Raw genomic sequence first — 17,430 nt, 5'->3', positions numbered from 1 at the left:
TGCCTGCTCTGACATCTTTCCTCCTGCTTGTTTATCAAGATTTTATTTGCCTTTGCCTCGAAAATATTCAAAGGCTCTATTTTCATTGCTTTTGAGGAAGTGAGTACCATAAAGCTCTCAACTCTTTGTGATAATTTTCCCTTGTCTTTGTCACAAATGGGAAACCCCTTACTTTTAAGCATATCATATAAACTTAGCTTTGACCCTTAGTTCAATTCTCCCACTCTGTCAAGAGACCTAAGGATGTTATGTTTCAATCAAGATGTCTATTCTTTTCTAAACTCCAATGGGTATAAGCCTTGCCTGTCCAACCCTTCCTGATAAACCAGCATGCTCTTCTGGCTATTAGTCTTGTAAACTTTCTCTGAACTGCTTCTACTACATTTGTATCCTCCCTGAAGCAACAAGGCCAATACTGTGCACAGTGCTCCAAATGTGGTCTCACCAAATACATGTATAACTCAAGCATAACCTCCCTCCTTTTCTATTTAATTTCTGTTGCAATAACATTTAATTAGATTAATTAATTATTTGCTGTGTACCTACATACTAATAATTTTATGATTCATGTACATGGGCATCCAGATCCTTCTGTATCTCAGAGGTCTGCAATCTCTTGTTATTTAGATAATATGCTTTGTTTTAATACTTACTGCCAAAATGGACAATTTCACAATTTCCCATATTATAATCAATTTGACAGATCTTTGCATAATCTATCCTGACATAGCCTCCTTAAATCCACTCCACAATTTAATTGCCTCCCAATCTTTGTCATCAGCAAATTTAGTGAACGTAGCTTTGGGCTCTTCATCAAAGTCTTTTAGGTAAATTGTAAAAAGTATGGCACACTGCTTGTTATATCTTGCCAACCAGACAGTGACAAATTCTTGCCTATTCCAATTCCTGTTAGCTCCTGCTTATATGTTACCTCCTACACCATGAGCATTTGTTTTCTTAATAACCTTTGATATGACAGCTCATCAACTGCCTTCAGAAAATCAAAGTACAGTACATCTGCTGGTTCTACTCTAGAGACAGCAAATGCTACTTCTTCAAAAAACTCGATTAAATTTATTAAACATGAACTTCCTTTTATGAAACTGACTCTACTAGTTTTCCTTGAACTTATCTTTCTCCAACAGACAGAAAACTAACTGGCTTGTAGTTTCCCACTTTCTGTCTCCTCCATTTTTGTACAAAGGAGTTACATGTGTTCATTTCCAATCTAACAGTACCTTCCATAAATCTATAGGGAGAGGCTGAACAGGCTAGGGCTGTTTTACCTGGAGCGTCGGAGGCTGAGGGGTGACCTTATAGAGGTCGGGGTCGGGGAGTCCAGAACTAGAGGGCATAAGTTTAGGGTGAGAGGGGTAAGATATAAAAGAGACCAAAGAGGAAACTTTTTCACGCAGAGGGTGGTGCGTGTATGGATGAGCTGCCAGAGGAAGTGGTGGAGGTTGGTACAATTGCAACATTTAAAAGGCATTTGGATGGGTATATGAATAGGAAGGGTTTGGAGGGATATAGGCTGGTTGCTGGCAGGTGGGACGAGATTGGGTTGGGATAACCGGGCGGCATGTACGGGTTAGACCGAAGGGTCTGTTTCTGTGCTGTACATCTCTATGAGTCTATATCAACTCACTCACTAGTCCCTTCTTTTAAGACTCTAGAATGAAGCCGATTGGGACCTGGAGACTTGTCAGCATGAAGATCAATTAATTTGTTCAGTATCACTTGCTGGATATTGTGATTTTCTTGAGAACCCTGTCACTTCCATTTCCTGATTATACAGCTATTTCTGGAATGTTGCATGTTCCCTCTATAGAAGAGACCAATGTAAAGTTCCAGTTAAATTTATCTAACATTACCTTATTTCCCATAATTAAGTGCCCAGATTCACTTTCTACAGAACTAAATTTCTTTTTCTTAAAATTCTTTTTCTTAAAATAGCAACGGCAACTCTTACTATGTGTCAGTACATTTCTTGCTAGCCCTTTTCCCTCCTCAAATTTTTTCCTCCTCATTAATCTTTTACTCATTTTTGGTTTTTTTGTACATTCTGTCCAGTCTTCTGATCTGCCACTTATCTTTGTGTTATTTTTTGCTTTTCTCTTAAGGTTTGACAATATCCTCAATTTTTAACATTGAATGGTGTGTCCTTCCCTTGGGTTTACATAGATTACTTACAGTGTGGAAACAGGCCCTTCGGCCCAACAAGTCCACAACGCCCTGCCGAAGTGCAACCCACCCATACCCCTACATTTACCCCTTACCTAACACTACGGACAATTTAGCATGACCAATTCACCTGACCTGCACATCTTTGGACTGTGGGAGGAAACCGGAGCACCCGGAGGAAACCCACGCAGACACGGGGAGAACGTGCAAACTCCACACAGTCAGTCACCTGAGTCGGGAATTGAACCCGGGTCTCTGGCACTGTGAGGCAGCAGTGCTAACCACTGTGCCACCATGCCGCCCACTTATTTTACTTGTTTGATTGTAGCTGTTCTGTGTATTCTAAAATATCCTCTTAAATGTCTAACACTGAAGTTATATCCCTTATACTAATTATCCAGATCACTTTTCATGTGCTCATAATTGCTTCTATTTAGGTCGAAAATACTAATCATGGATCCACTCTTCTCTTACCCAAACTGAATGTAACATTTAGTCATATTATGATCACTGCTATCCAAGGGTGCCTTCACTAATTCATCCTATCTCATTACACAATAATGGGTTTTGTATAGCCTGCTGTCTGGTTAACTTCAAGAAGTGCTAAATTAAGAAACTATGCTGATATCATTCTATAAACTCATTAGACCTCCTTTGCCAATTTAATCTTACCAGTCAGTGTGTAAATTAAAATCTCCGATAGTTATCCCAGAATCTTTCTGACAAAATTCCATTATTTCTTCCTTAATACTTCTTCCACGTTGTTTTGCTGTAAGGAATCCTATATATCATTCCCACAAATGACTTCTTGCCTTTGTCATCACTACCCAAACTACTCATACATCCTGGTTTCCAAAAGTTACTTCTCTGTTACACAACTGCGATCAGAGCCACCCAAATAGAATCTAAACAAACCTCTTTATTTTCTTGAAAAGGGTGTTTTCCCTATCAAAGAAAAATATCCCTGATCTTCCAAACTGGAACCTAATGCAAACTGTTTACTCTGTTCATTTGTAAAATTTGCACAATGTCAACAAAATCCTGTAACACATTTGGAAGTCTTTCTGTCTTACTGTGTTTTAAAATAATCACCATGGCTACAGAAATACTTATGAACTTTTTCAGACACATAGTAGTTCAAACTCAAAAGTCCAAGATCAAAAATAAATTATATTAAAATATATATAAATCAAATGCCTCAATTGCCAAAAGGAGAGTGCAGCATGGTGGGATTGTCCCTTGAGGAAAGATTGAGGAGACTCGGGCTTCATTCTCTGGAGTTTCAATGAATATGAGGCAATCTTATTTGAACTAACAAAATTCTTAAAGGTAGAGGCAGGTTAAAGACAGAAAGATTGTTTCCTTTGGCTTGGGGTTTGAAGGAAGATGTTGGGTTTCGAACCAGGAGACATAATCTCAGAGTCTCATGGCATTGTGGAGTGGGATGTCAAGGAAATTCTTTATTAGCTCTTCATTAAGAAGGCAATGATTCTTTGGAATTCTATATCACAGACAGTGGTGTTAACTGAGTCACTAAGTGCAAGAAAGAGATTGATATGTTTACAATTACTAATGATATTATAAAATGTGGCATGGAGGTAGATTAGTCTTAATCTAGAATGACAGATCAGTCTCAAGGGGCTTATTAGCCTAACCTGGTTCTATATTCCCATGTAATACACATGTTCAGCATATGTACAATGAAAGTGGTGTTGCCACATGATATATCACAAAGCAGAGCACTGACCTGTTAAAACAACACTTCTGTCACTTAAACATTTCCAGAGGAACCCTGCAGTACTCAGCAGAGTAGTTGTCAAGAATTGTGGGACTCTGCTGCACGCTGTATAAGCTCACCATTAAAGACTGTCTCTGCCACCAACTATGTAGCAAGCAAGTAAGGAGCAGGAGCACGTAATGCATTTTAATGTGGTTTTACAACTTTGAAACAGAGATGGCGGTTCAGGAAAAAACATTAAAACTTGCAAGTAATGCACACTGGTCTGAGTCATTTTGCATACTTCTGAACAGTGATCTATTATGATCAAGACATTCATTTCCGAGTAGTCTGGCATTTTTACTATTTTTAACCTGAGATGATGCATTTGAAAACGTTGAGGGAAGAAACTGGGCTATTGCAGGAAAAAAAGGGGCCCAGTGACAAACACAGGAAGGACAATGGCAGCAGATACGTGGGAACATTGCCACCTGCAATTTTCCCTGCAAGTCACTCACCATCCTGACATGGAAATCTATCACTAGTCCTTCAGCGTCATTGGATCAAAATCCTCCCAAAAGGCGCTGTTTCTCTACCTACAGCACATGGACTGCACTGGTTCAAGAAGGCACCTTTGCCAGGGCAATTATGGTTGGGTAATAAATGTTGGCTCACTTATGTCACATGAGTGAATAAAAAAAACATTCAAAATATTTGCATCTCCTCAAGTTTGAGATCCCTTATAAAAACAGCAGATTTGTATTCATAACTCCACATCAAAGACAGACAATACTTTAATAATCTCCTTGAGCTGTCAGTCAATTGGTAAATTTGGGTTTTTGTACTGAGATAATATTATGCTATGGAAAACTACCAAGCCTTAAAAATATCCAATTGATCAAAAAATGACTTTTTAATTTTTTAACCGTTTGGCAATTTAAGGAGCTCCACAGTTGACAGATCAGCAGATCTCGTACATCCTTCAAGAACATTTATGACAATTCCAAAACTTTATAACTTCCAAAATGGTGGCATGAATAATGTTGAAACCTGATGATGTTACAAGGTGGAAATAAGCAATTTTAGTAATGGTGTAAATATATAGTTGAAAGCTCTGCATGGGTTTCAAGTATGTCATCAGGTTTGCAAATAGACTGTTGCCAGAGAAAGCAATGGACTTGATAACATGTGAACCAAAGATTAAAAGATACAAAAATGACTGCTAATTCTTTGTTTCCAGGCATGGCAGGGAATAAATTAGTTAGATTTTTCAGCATTGTAGTGCTGCTTGGCTGAGCAATAATCTGAACTGTAACCATATCTCCAGAAAGGTGAGGATTTTCTGCAGGCATTCAAAAGGGAGCTGGATGATGCTGAAGGTAGTTGATATCATGCTGCTCAAATGGTTGGAACATTGGTAGTGAGTCTCCTGCTCACTGTTTTTTAATGACTGGAAAGTGAACTTGCACATTCACATGTGAGAGGGATTTGCTAGAGTTAATTTAAATTTGCCATTTTTTTTATTTTGCTCACTTTGTGTGGAGATTGAGAATGGCTGGCAAGAGGGAGATGGTTGAGTGAGTAATCAATGAATAGATATTCTCCAGCACTTTGTTTTCATATATTTGTTTTAAGGTTACGATTACCATTTCCTCTTGCAACAGATTTTCCAGTTGGATTTCTCCTGTCATTTTGGGTTTTGGAAGAACGAGTAAAAGGACAAGAAAGATTTTCCATGTTGGTCAGGAAGCAGCACGTGCCCACAGGCATTTCTACACTCTGATACATGGAGAGACTCTTCTCTCCCAGTTAATCTGATATTGTTATGATGCCATATCACATCACCTTTTTGTGATGATCCAGCCACAATAAACGTATTTAGGTTGTGGATCAGAGTGGGTCAGATAGCATCCATGAAGAAAGAGTAAGTGAATGTTTCGAGTCCAGATGACTCTTCATCAGAGTCCTAACCCCAGCCCTTGCCATGTATTCACCCTACCTCCTGATCTTCCTCACTGAGGCTGAACGTACTGTCCTCAGTGAAGGACTCAGCTTCCTACCCTTATGTCCCACCTTAACAAAATTGGGGCTCATCATGGCATTGAACTGTTTTTCTACCGCCACCGTATCAGTGCTCACTTCTTCAGGCAGGACTCCCCACCTCGGTTCACTGATCCCTTCATGCACCTCTAGTATTCACCCTCCACTTGAATCCCCTTCCCCTTCCCTCGATCACTTCATTGAAAACTGTAATGTGATATCAGCTGTCTAAATTTCTCTGCTCCTCTCACCCACTCTAACCTGTCCCCTTCTGAAATTGCCGCACTTCGTTGTATTAGGTCCAACCCTAACTTTACTATCAAAGCGGCTGACAAAGGTGGTGATGCTGTTGTGTGGCGCGCTGATCTTTATCTTGGGAGGGCTGAGTGCCAGCTCTCAGACACTTCTTCGTACCACCCCGGACCATGACCCCACATCCAAACAGCGATCTATTGTTGTCAGGTCTGTCACTGACCTCGGCTCTGATGAAGAGTCATCTAGACTCGAAACGTTAGCTTGCACCCTCTCTATGGATGCAGTCTGACCCACTGTGATCTCCAGCAGTCGTTGTTTTCAGTAGAGTTTCCAGCATCTGCAGTAATTTGCTTCTTCCTAATGAATTGAGTGTGTTTTGGATGTTTAGGGAGGGATACTGACCTAAGAAAAATAGAATTTAGTGAATGCTCAGAATTTTTTCCCAAGGAAACCGGTTGTGGCCATGCTAGAATGAATGAGAAGCTTTAACATGGAAGCTTTAACACTGCTTTAGCAGTGACTTTAATTGAGATTTGAGTGTTTATAAAGTTCTTGCTGTGGATAAAGGAATATTGTGAGCTTCCATAGTGATTGGAATGATGGTCAGGTGAATCTCATTAAATATGAGATCCTTGATTGGGGTTGTTAGCCCCGGCCAATCAGGGAGCCCTGGCTGACAGATATAAACAAGAGATTATCATAGCTGATCCTATATCAACGTGGGAATAAAATATAGTTTACAATATATTTCCTCGTAATATGTCCAAAACAGTGGATATTAAAATATTTATACATATTTATACTGAAGTATAGAGGTACTGAAGTGAACCTTTGGAAAGATATTGATTTCTTCGGGCTTTTTCTTTTTGTGACATTCTGCAGTGAGGATGGCTACACTTACGTAGTGCGTGGAAATAAAACAAATATTTATTTACTTGTAAAAAAAAATAAACAAGAGATTGAGAGAGTCTCCCTTTCCTAGGGATGGGCTCTGAGCTGGCTGAAAGAAGAAACATAAAAAAACGAACAGGAGATTCAAAGAGTCTTCCGATCTGAGCTGGCTGGTCAGAGTCCATGTACTGTGCACATGTCAATGAAGGGTGACTTGGTGACAGGATACCAGCCTCTGTGCAATTACTTCAGTTTCAACCATAGAATTGCAAAGTCATAGAATCACTATAATGTGAAAACAGCTATTCAGCAAACCAAGTCCACACTGAAGGTCATCCCACCTAGATCCAACCTCCTACCCTTGTAACCCTGCATTTCCAATGGCTATCCCACCCAGCCTGCAAATCCTTGGACACTATAGGCAATTTAGCATTGCCAGTCCATCTAACCTGCACATCTTTGGACTGTTAACTTTACCGATGTTTGTAATAAAATCTTGCCAACACTTTTGGCTAGTATAATATTGTTCATGATTTTTTTCTTATTTAGAATCATTGATTCTTTGTGTTAAAAGTACACTGGCAGACTCTTGTGAATGTGTTCAGTGACTGACCTCCACGTAAAAAGAAAAACATAGTTAGGATCTAACAAGCCAGGTCTAACTTTTGGATCTGACTTTTCCAAAATTATCATCATCTAAAATCATAACACAAGTCTGTTTTTATATGAGATTAAATACTTGTGGAGATATTGATGTTTTAAATGGATTTCCATGAATTGGTGTCATTTCTTTATAAAGTGAACTACCTAAAAATATTTTGAACTCTATTTTATCTCAGCATGGATCCTTGGTGTCAGCCTATGATGGATGAGCATGTGGGATGTAAGGGCAATGGGCAGTCATGAGCAATCATGAGATGGTACTAAGTTGGCATGGGGCTGTGGGAACCATGGGGGAGGTCTCAGTTTAACAGTAAACTGGCAGGGTGCTGTAAAGGGAAATCCAATCTGGCCAATTACCATCACTAAGCAAAAAACTGTACATGCTGGAGATCTGAAACAAAAACAGAAATTGCTGGAGAAACCCAGCAGGTCAGGCAGCATCTGTAGGAGAAAGCAGAGTTAATGTTTCGAGTCTGGTGACCCTTCATCATAAAGGCAAAGACTTTGTCAAATACTAGGAGAGAAAACAAAAGTATTGACGATGAGCAAAAAGAACGAGTAAAGCAGAAATCCTGTCGGACAGAGGAGTAGAACCTCTTCAAGGTGGGCATACCTGGAAGAGAAGTAGCAGTGAATTGAACACTAAAGTAAAGAACTGCAGATGCTGGAGATCTGAAACACAAACATAAATTACAGGAGAAACTCAGGTCTTGCAGCATCTGGAGAGAGAAAGCAGTCTTAATGTTTCAAATCCAGTGGCTCTTCATCAGAGCCAATTACCCTCTCATCGGCTCACTGACACCATCAGCAAAGTGATGGAAGGATTAGTTGACAGTGCTATCAATTGACACTTACACAACAAAACCTGCTCACCGTTGCTCAGTTTATATTCCACCAGAACCATTTGCCTTTGACTTATTACAGGACAAAGGAGCTAAGTTTACAAGGTGAGTTGACAGTGACTGCATGAGAACATTATTTCAATGAGCCACCACGCACTGCAGCACAGAGGAACTACAAACAGCAGAGGAAAATCACCTATATAGCGTATTCAAAGAGAACGGGTACCCAATGAACACACTCCACTGATTCCTCAGCAACAAAGGATGCATCCAGAAATCCTAACCACTCTCCCCTACATCAAAGACACATCAAATGACTGCCAAACTACTCAGACTTCTTGGCATCATGGTAGCTCATTTGTCCACCAACATACTAAAACAGCAGCTAATGAACTTGAAAGACCCTATACAAAAAAACAAGCAAATGTCATTTACAAAATACCTTGGAAGAACTGTAACCAACACTACATTGGACAAAGGCAGAAAACTAACCACCAAGATACATGAACATCAACTAGCCACAAAAGACATGACCCACTATCACTAGTATCCTTACATACAGAAGAGGAAGGACACAACTTTGACTGGGATAACACAACCATCCTAGGACATGCCAAACAGAGATACTCACGAGAATTCTGTGAGGCATGGCATTCCAACCAGAACTATATCAGCAAGCATGTTGACTTGGACCCCATTTACCACCTTCTGAGAAAAATAATACCAAATGACATTACCACAGGAAATGACATCACTACAGAAATAACACCACCAACTCAAGGAAACTGAAACACGTAAATAGAAAGCTGGTCATAATGCAAGTGCTTCACTGGAGGCTCACTGATGATGTCACCTCGCATGGTGATGAAACATCTGAAAAGGAACCTTCCAACTCAGCGAGCAAATATACATCCAGTGACTGTCATTCATTAGGTAGGACTTTATTGATTGTGATGTAATGGCCATGTGGGAAGTGATATATTGGCTCCTCTCTTTTCCCATTCCTCATGTGACCATAGCAATAAGGAACAATTGAGATAGATTGAGAATGTTGTCAGCTGGCATAGACAGTACAAGGGGCTATTGGGGATGGGTGGGAAGCACGAATTGTCATATGTTGGCATGCACGTGCTGGGGAATAGGTGGAGTAGTGGGTATTGTGAAGGGTGTGAGCCAGAGTGCCTAACGTTTAAGAAATTATTGGAATGAAGTCCAAAATTCTTTTAAACACCTTCCCTCAGTGCATGGCAACATCTTTGGCTGCCCCCATTCTGCATCCAAGACAACAAGCCTGACTGCAGGCGGCACCCATTTCTCTGGAATGACCATCTCACCATTCAAGATACTTTTCCCCGAGTTGAGTAGCACAAGCCAGAAAATCTCCCATATCATGCTACCCAGCAGGAGAGCAAAATTCTGGTTATGTTGTGAACTTGGATTGCACATAAACCAGACTGCATATGAACTATAAATTTCTTTCCCTGAAAGATGTTACAGGCCTGTTTGATTTCACCTTCATGGAGATTTTTCTCTGGCCTGGTCCACAAATGACTTTATTTATTGATTTTGATTTTGCAAGTTATCATTGCAATGTTGTTAGGTCAATACAATAGCCATTCCACTGCCACATCTCAATATTAAAAATCTGCATTTCAGTCTTCCTACCTGTGTAGCGACAAAACACACATTTTGTGCAATTAATCATTGTTTAAATCAATCTGTTTAATTTATCCCCAACTGTTTTCGACCATGCCTGCAATTTAAACATATATTTCCCATTGCTCAGGAGCTGTAAAATCAAATTACTTTCTTTTCACCATATTCTACTTCACTCCAAATTCTGTTAGCCACAAATGACAGGCAGGTAAGGTGAAGGATGCACATGGTTGGGCAGTTTAATGCTTTTTTTTAATATGCCCACAACAGCTGACATCAAACTAAGGCATTCTGTATGTCAAGTGCAATATGTTGTCAAGCAATACTTGACAAATACAACCTTATGGAGCTATTACCTACTTTAGCTTCTCCATTTTTTTAGCTGTTAATCCTTCTAATATGCACAAGTAAGATTGATGAATTGAAATTAGTTGTACAAACTGTGAAGATTCTGTTGTTCTTTGGTTATTTGACCGCTGAAGTTGGGCTAATTGCTGAAACTCAATTAGTTTACAAGATATAGATTGGAATCTTTTCACCTTAGTCCCTATCAGAATGGCAGGACCATTTTTGCCTTTGGAGACTAAATTCTTCGAATTATATACTTGATTGTTGCTCTTTACCAGGTCAGTCACCCCACGTCTGAGCTCCCCCAGCAGTTATAGATGGCAAGCGGATGATGCATCCATTCCGTCCAAGCAAGGATTTTTATTGAAAGGGAACTCAAAGTAGATCACAAAAGCTCATAAGCTCCTGGATTCTTCAAGCTATAGTAACCAGAGGAAAGAAAACGGGACCTGGGAAGGTTTTACATGTTTAACTACAGGTCCTGCTGCAAGAAATGAGTTCAATCAAGGACAGGAAGAAGCTCTCAATACAAACCGTGGATGGAAGTAACCGAGAAACGTAATCAATAGTGTGCTCCCTCCAGTTTGGAGTCAGTCCACAAAGAGGATCCAAGACCTCGAAAGCACAACAAGTGAATGGTGTTTCATTTTCAAATGACAAATTGCACAATCTAAATTAAAACAGAAAATACTGGGGGTTCCAAGAAGGTCCAGCAACACCTATGGAGAGTTAATATTTCAAGCTCTATCTGACTCTTCATCAGAAGATCATAATTAGCTTCTTAAAAACTTCTCAATTATTTAGTGAACAGATCGGGAAATCTTGAAGTGGACTGGATCATGTAATTATCCCAAGTTAATATCAATTTCTGGGACTGTAAAGTGCTATTTCACATTGGTAATTAATGCACCTCCCTATTTATCATGAATAGAATCTTCTGGGCCCACACAGAATGTTTGGAAAGCCAGGCTGAGAAACTGAATTGGAAGCCAAAACTTCTGTCAGGTTAACATTTCCAAATTCAAGAACTTGTTTTGCATTCATTGGCTTGTCACAAATATTCATTAAAATCTCAAACTACATTCACGGTATGACTTTCTTATCTTATAAATGGGAAACAGCTAAACCACAAAACCTGACTGCATATTCTAGTCCTGTACCTAACGGGGTAGACTGCATTCTCCCATAGCTAGTGAGGACAATACTTGTCAGCTTCTCAAATAAGCTAATTCAGGTGTAAATGGTGATACTGTTTATTAATGTGAGGGACTCCATGATCAGCAGGTTCTCATGAGCTGATTCATTACAGATCAAGTTTCTGCATCTGAACTCATTGCAACGGTGAAAGCTGATTGAGCCCATTCACATGCCACGTCAATGCAGCCACACTGGCTCACTCAAGTAGTGCTGCCTAGGATAGGCCTCAAATAAAAAGGGGTATCAATCGAAAGGGCCATAACTGGAGGATTTAAAGGTCAGGCTGGGCATTGGAATCTCAGTGGGTGTAGGTTCATTAGGGAGGGAAAGAATGTTGAGATTATGTGACTGAGCAAGGACAGAGGAGGAAGGGAAAGGAAAGAACAAGGCCATCAAAAGTAATGGTGGAGAAAGTATATTCAAAAGTGGGAAGGTACAATAGGGAAAAAAAATCAAAAGAGCTGTTAACCACTACATGTTGCCACTGTACCATTCCCTTCCAAAATAGGAATGTAAGAATGCACAGTGCAAAAGGGAGAGGCTCCAGATTTGTTCATACGTACTTAGGGAGGGCAAATACACACACAAAATAGGTTGACAAAAGCAAATTTTGATAAAGCATATAAGGCAAACAGTGACTATAAATTCAAAGGTACTAATATCTCAAAGCTTAAAAGCACTACCTGCTAGCCATATTACATAACTCAATAAAATTCATGATGAGAGCCCACAATCACCAGCAACGTTGATTTTTGATGGGGGCTTAATACAAAATCAATCATAAATTATCATTCAGAAGCCACTGCATTCTTGAGTTAACAAGATGGGCAGCAGTTGCTATACTGGCAGAGTGGAGGGGCTTGAGCTTAAAAGGGTCTGCACTGGCCACATATTTACCACATTCATGGAGAGCAATGTTGATATAAACAGCACAGAGATCTAGATACCTGTCAGCTTCAGGAAAGGTCCAGACATCCTTAATATAGGAGGTAGACATCTTGGGCAATTTTTCATTCAAGACACAACCAGCATGAGAATGCTCTAAAGGATGCATTCACCTTGACAAAATCTCAACTGACAACTACAGATGTCGTTCTCCATCTCACTTCATAGATCCAGACGTCTATGCCATATATTCCAAGCACTGAACCTAGCACTGGTCTTAAAAATATAAGGAAAAGGAGGAAACAGCAATGACAGCTGATTCTGAGCCTTAAGGCTAAGTGGGCTGCAACAACAAAGAGTAAATGAAAAGAGGAATTAGGGTCATCAGTGCTGTCCATCACTCCACCAAGAGAAGGTGTACAAAAGGCATTGCATGTACTTTCAGAAGGGTGAATGACAGTGTGGGAGATGTCTTTACATGACGGGAGAAGCCATTACATACATCTGCCACCTCCTACATGTAGATTGTCAGCATCTTGGTTTGAGAGGAGGCGCAATAAGGAGCCTTTAACTGTAGTATGCATCTGATACTCAAAGGTTCCTGGCATGAGCCAACCAGATTCCTGAACAGGATGGGGTTTCACTCCTTCAATTTTCAGCTCACTTGTGACCACTATCAACAATTCTAATTGGTATCTGCCCATTATCCAGTGAGGAGTCACAAATCATAGGATCTGTACAACTTCCAGGTTCCACGAATGTTTGCACCCTCCCTCCCCCCACCACCCATCCCTGTATGTTACCAAGATGCAAGGTTCATTTATCCTCCTAAGATTTTAATGCCTTTAATATATGACATCCAGAAATTAAATGTTGAAACTGGAAATTGCCTGCCTGCCAACAAAATCTGACGTTTTACAGCACATGGATATTGTAATGAGTTTTAAAGAATGCAATCGGGACCTGGCCAAAGCAGAGTCCACCAAGACCCTGAGCCTCTGAAGAAAAGGTTCCTTCCCATGTGTCTGTAACTTTCTTTCATGGTGTAGTGATTGGAACTAGGTGGACCTCATTGACTACAAGATCCTTGATTGGTTTGTTAACATGGCCAATCAGGAGGCACTGGCTGACCAATATAATCTGGGGGGGCCTACGGCTATACTAATCTGAAAACGCCCGATCTCATCTGCTCTCAGAAGCTAAGCAGGCTCAGGCCTGGTTAGTGCTTGGATGGGAGACCGCCTGGGAATACCAGGTGCAGTAGGCTTGCCTACGGCCATACTTGTCTGAAAATGTCTGATCTCGGAAGCTAAGCAGACTCAGGCCTGGTTAGTACTTGGATGGGAGACCGCCTGGGAATACCAGATGCAGTAGGCTATCCCCCTCCAACTCTATTTTGGTTTAGTCCCTACCCTCCCCTTCACTGTTTTGATCACACAGCATTGCCCTTCGATGTGAAGGGCACTGCTTGTCACTGGCCACTCGGGTGTTTTCCTACCTTCCTGGTGGTGGAAATTGAATAAAGATTCGTGCACTTTGTGTCTTTCACTGTGTTTCACATGTATACACACACACACATACCATGTGTGCTGGGGAAAAAATAAGCACTACCGCAGTTAGGCGGTAGTGTGGGGGTTAAAAGAAAAGAAATAAAGAGAAAAAATATATAATCTCGGGGGGGGGGGGTTAGCACTACCGCAGTTAGGCGATAGTGTGGGGGTAAAAGAAAGAAGAAAAAAGAAAATTTTAAAAAAAGAGCAGGAGTGTTAGACATCCTGAAGAAAAAAAGCAGGAGTGACAGATATCCTGTTCACACTGAGGGCTGGCTCTGAGGGAACTGGGTCAGTGTCAAGAACTCAAAACAAAATCGGGGGGCGAGCGAATGAATAAAGATTTTACACCTGTTGTCTTTCAGTGTGTCTCACACCTGTACACACACAACATGGGTGAGGCAAAAAAATAATATGGAGGGGGGTTTAGAATCTCCTCAATCCAGGGGACTGACTCTGAGCTGGCTAGCCACAGCCAGTGTACTGTGCACAGGTAAATAAAGAGTGATTTGGTACCAGGATACTAGCCTCTGTGCAGTTATTTCATTGGTTATGGGAGAAAACATGTCTGAAAAACATTCGCTCTCAACAATTATCTTGTGATTGGTGTAAGCATTTCTGGCATACCTTTATTTGGGAAGTTTGACTCTTTCAATCCTGCTGTCGAAGACTGGGCCCAGTATGTGGAAAGAATACAATATTTTTTCCAACTGCTTGCAGACATGCAGCATTTTCAGTTATATGGGACTTAACTTTCCCGGAGGCACCAGACACTAAAACCTTCCAAGAGTTGACAGAGCTGGTTAAGGAATATTATCATCCCTAACCTCCTTTCTTCTGAGATGCTATCAGTTTCATTTGGTTGTTAGATAACTAGGGGAATCCATGTCAGGATTTTTGATGAGGTTAAGACGACTGGCAGAGGCATGTGATTTGGGTTAACTCTGAATGAGATGCTGAGAGATCATTTGGTGTATGGGATCAATGATGTGTCCATGCAGAAATGCCTACTAGCTGAAGCCCGATTGGACTTCAAATGGGCACTGCAGCTGGCTTTGTCATTAGAAAATGCAGCATGTGGAGCATGGGAACTATAGGGCACCCCAATGGAAGTGGACATCCTCACCTGTCCAACTGAGCTTGGAGAACACCACTTGAGTGTGGGCAATCACAGAGTCTCACGCAGGGTATATCCTGATCAGAGGGATTCTAGGCCAGCCCACAGCAGAACCCCACAACAAAGTTGAACTTCAGCCAAGTGGCGAAAATGTTCTTCAGGATCTGGGCCGGCAAGCCATTGTGGCTACTGCTGGTTGAGGGATTCAAGACAGAAAAGCAGTCTTACAAGGCCAGACATGAGTAAGAAAACTAGTAGCTGGTGGTCAGGAGGACGCACACCCTAGGAGGTCCCTCTACATGTGGGTTGGAACAATTAAATTGCTTAGCGACATCCAAATCAGAACCAATTTGAAATTAATGTTTGGTTAAATGGTCACCCAGTTCCCATGGAGCTCGATACTGGTGAAGCTGTATCAGTGATTGCAGAACCCGTCTTCAACAAGATTCGCTTCGGACTCTAAGTTTGTACAAGACCTCAGACAGACAGAGAACATACACTGGGGAATCATTGCAGATTAAGGGTACAACTTTGATTCCAGCCTCCTATGAGAAACAGTTGGTACAGTTAACACTGATTTAGGCTCAAATTTAGAAAGATTCACCTAGATTGGCACAACATTTTTCAATTAAAAGAAAGCTGCTTTAGTAAAATCCTAGTGAAATACCCAGGGGTTTTCCAGGAAGGGCTTGGGACTATCAGACGTGCCAAAGTCACTTTATATGTTGACCAGGAAGCAATTCCATGATTTTGTAAGGCCTGCCCTATAGGCAAAATTAGAGGTGGAAATCAAGAGGCTGGAGAGTGAAGGAATCTCAAACTAGTGCAATTTGCAGAATGGGCAGTACCGGTTGGAATGATTGTGAAGCCATTTTGGGGATTTTAAGTAAATGGTAAACTGCTTTTCGCAGCTGGACAAATAATCAATCCCTCACATAGAGACTTCTACCAAAAGTTGGGGCGTGGAGGTCTGTCCTTTATGAAGGTGGACATGAGCCACACTTACCTGCAATTGCAGGTAGATAAGGACCTCCAGACGTACACCAGAATTAACACCTATAAGGATTTATACAAATATACAAGGCTGCCATTTGGTTATCATCAGCGGACCATGGAGAATATTTTACAAGGGCTCGCCTAGGTTGCCATTTACCTGGATGATGTGCTAATAACCAGGAAGACCAATAAAGAGCACTTGGAGAACTTGGACATAGTGCTTAAACGTCTCTCCTAGGCAGGTGTATGCCTTAAGAGGGAAAGATGTGTGTTTCAGGCACTCCAAGTGACTTACTTAGGTTACAGAGTCAACAAAATCAGGTTACACCCGTTCGAAAGATAAAGAGAGCAATCAAAGGAGTCCCGGCTCCCACCTCTGTACTGGACTTAGGTCTTTCCTTGGATTAGTGAATTATTATGGAAAATTCGTGCATTACCTGGCCTTCATCTTGGCACCCTTACATCTGCTATTGAAAAAGGGTCAGCCTTGGAAATGGTTGTATAGTCAAGAAGAAAAGCAGCAATTGTCATCTAAGGTGTTGGCCAATATGATCTGAAGCCAGAGGAGGTGCTGACATGTGATGTCTGCCCACATGGTATGGGGGTAATGTTGGCTCAACGGTGGCCCAATGGAGGGGAACGCTCAATAACATATCTATCCCGAAGTATGGCTGATGTTGACCACAACTATGCCTAGATACAGAAGGAATGTTTGACGGTCATCTTTGGTGTGAGGATGTTCCACCAGTATCTTCAGAGATGGGAATTTGTCATAGTTACATATCACTAATGACTGCTAAGGTTACTAAAGGAAGACAAGGCAGTGCCGCCCATAACTTCAGAGGAATTCAGCGTTGTTCTCAGCACGTAGAAGTACAAATTAGAACAATGTCCAGGAAGCTGATCCTCCACTGATGCTGCCTCCTTTGGAAGCACTCTCAATGGTTTTAAATTTCTTCGATACCCTTTTAGTCACTGCTGACAGTATCTGACTGTGGGCACAAAAAGAATTGGTGGTATTGAGGGAAGCAGAATGGCCATTGTAACCAGGATTGAAACCTTTCTGGACCCAGCGAGACTAGATCACCATAG

General features: G+C 41.0%; 1 protein-coding gene and 2 pseudogenes across 1 annotated transcript in view; all 3 read left to right on the top strand.

Annotated features, from left to right (window-relative positions):
* LOC122550254 (contactin-associated protein-like 2) overlaps positions 1–17,430 on the top strand; it is a 2,045,475-nt gene that overhangs the window by 1,770,744 nt on the left and 257,301 nt on the right. The window lies entirely within an intron of this gene.
* Positions 13,824–13,942, top strand: LOC122550380 (5S ribosomal RNA; annotated as a pseudogene).
* On the top strand, positions 13,944–14,052 carry LOC122550382 (5S ribosomal RNA; annotated as a pseudogene).

The sequence above is a fragment of the Chiloscyllium plagiosum genome, unplaced genomic scaffold (genome assembly GCF_037043375.1).
Source record: "Chiloscyllium plagiosum isolate Xiang-an unplaced genomic scaffold, Cpla_swu_hap1 HiC_scaffold_5, whole genome shotgun sequence".
NCBI lineage: Eukaryota > Metazoa > Chordata > Chondrichthyes > Orectolobiformes > Hemiscylliidae > Chiloscyllium > Chiloscyllium plagiosum.
The sequence above is the reverse complement of the archived record's forward strand: the minus strand, read 5'-3'. Positions and strand labels throughout refer to the sequence as shown.